General features: G+C 47.4%; 1 protein-coding gene across 1 annotated transcript in view; it reads right to left on the bottom strand.

The window, feature by feature from the left end:
* Window positions 1-518: 518 nt before the first annotated feature.
* Window positions 519-1,754, bottom strand: part of LOC112074806 (zinc finger protein 660) — a 13,629-nt gene continuing 12,393 nt past the window's right edge. The window contains 1 exon segment of the mRNA XM_024141908.2: window positions 519-1,036. The gene's annotated coding sequence lies outside the window, so the exon portion shown is untranslated.

Raw genomic sequence — 1,754 nt, 5'->3', positions numbered from 1 at the left:
GTCATCTAGTTGTCGATTCATGACCGGGTGCTTTCTTAAGTGGAATGTTAGAACCATGTCATTTAATTGTTCTAACCGGGCCTATCGTTCTTCTCAACCTCATAAAGTTGAATAGTTGAGTGTTTGTCCACGCCTACTAACAAAAACACCCATAGTTCTACTGTCAACACGCCTCAATTATTCCATAGGAGTAGGGTGAAGTTGCCCCTAGACCGGAAGTATCTGCATCTCCCCACAATGGTTAAGGTTAGATAACAGGCAGAAGCTACAGCCTGTGCTGTGTCTCCCAGCAGCCGGTGCCGTGCATGCAAAGTGTCTGTGAGTTCAATTTAGTGGAATGCTAGAACTATGTCTACTCCAATGGAGTCTTAGTTGTTCTCCTCGCCTGATATAGACATGACATGTTATTCCAGCCGGCTAACATCACTATCAGATAACTAAGCTGTAATCATGTCTTATGTTCAAAGCTCCTGTTACACGTCTCGGTTTGTGATGGTCCTCTCCAGTCGGTGTTGTCTGTCACTGTTGTGTGTCTCGTTGGTGAGCCCGTAGCTTCTGACAGCGGACCGTATCTCTTCCACTTGTAGTAGTCACAGCTGTAGTGGTCCTCTCCTCTGTGCTGAATCTGTGTGTATCCGGAGGTCTGACCTCTAGAGAACCCCTCTCCCACAGACCAGACACAAGTTGTGAGGCTTCTGCTCCACTGTGAGACTGCTGGTGCTCCCCAGATGTCGTTGTGTATACTCTTCCACACACAGGGCAGGAAAGGCTTCTATCCCGTGTGTGTGGGATAGGTGTCGTCTCATGGCTCTGGTGAGCGAACTTCTTGCCACAGTTCAGGCAGGCGATACGGGCTTCTGCTCGTAGTAGATTCTCCATGTGGTCTGTAGTACGAGAGTTTGTATCGCACTCTCTGCCGACACACTGAGCAGCGGTGGGACGATCTTAGTTTTGTAGATCTACATGGTGTTCAGGATGTCTGATGTAGCGGGACTCGCTTTGCTGTCGAAGCCGTACAGTCAGGGCTTGTCTGGTCCTGTGTGATAACAGGATGTTTAGTAGAGGCACAGTCGACTTTCATTCACAGGCCGTTATCCCAAATGGCACACTTAATTCCTATCAGTGCATACACTTTGTCCAGGACCCTGGTCAACTAGTAGTGCACTTCATAGGAAGATAGGTGAAACAGAACCCCAGTGTCTGCACTAAAGAACAGTCAGCGTTCTGCCTCCACGTCTACTATGTTGAACAGGAACCCCAAGTCACATTCTGCCTCCGCTTGTACTATGTTGAACAGAACCCAGTCAACTAAAGAACAGTCAGCCGTTCTGCCTCCACTTACTATGTTGACAAATCCCAGTCAGCATTCTGCCTCCACTTACTATGTTGAACAGAACTCCCAGTAACACATTCTGCCTGTCCACTACTATTGTGGAACAGAACCAGTCAACCTAAAGAACAGTCACATTCCTGCCTCCACTTACTTGTTGCTATAAGCGCCCATGCAGAACAGTCACCTGTTGCTGGCTCCACTTACTATGTTGAACAGACCCCCAGTCGATCTAAAGAACAGTCAGCGTTCTGCCTCCAGCTTACTTATGTTAAAGACCCCATCAACATTCTGCCTTGCTTACTATTTTGAACAGAACCCCACGCATCATTGCTGCTTCCACTTACTATGTTGAACGAAGAACCCCAGTCAAAATTATGAAGTAGTCGAGTGTTCTGCTCACTTACTATGTTGAACAGAATAC

The sequence above is a fragment of the Salvelinus sp. IW2-2015 genome, unplaced genomic scaffold (assembly GCF_002910315.2).
Source record: "Salvelinus sp. IW2-2015 unplaced genomic scaffold, ASM291031v2 Un_scaffold2824, whole genome shotgun sequence".
In the NCBI taxonomy this organism is placed as follows: domain Eukaryota; kingdom Metazoa; phylum Chordata; class Actinopteri; order Salmoniformes; family Salmonidae; genus Salvelinus; species Salvelinus sp. IW2-2015.
The sequence above is the reverse complement of the archived record's forward strand: the minus strand, read 5'-3'. Positions and strand labels throughout refer to the sequence as shown.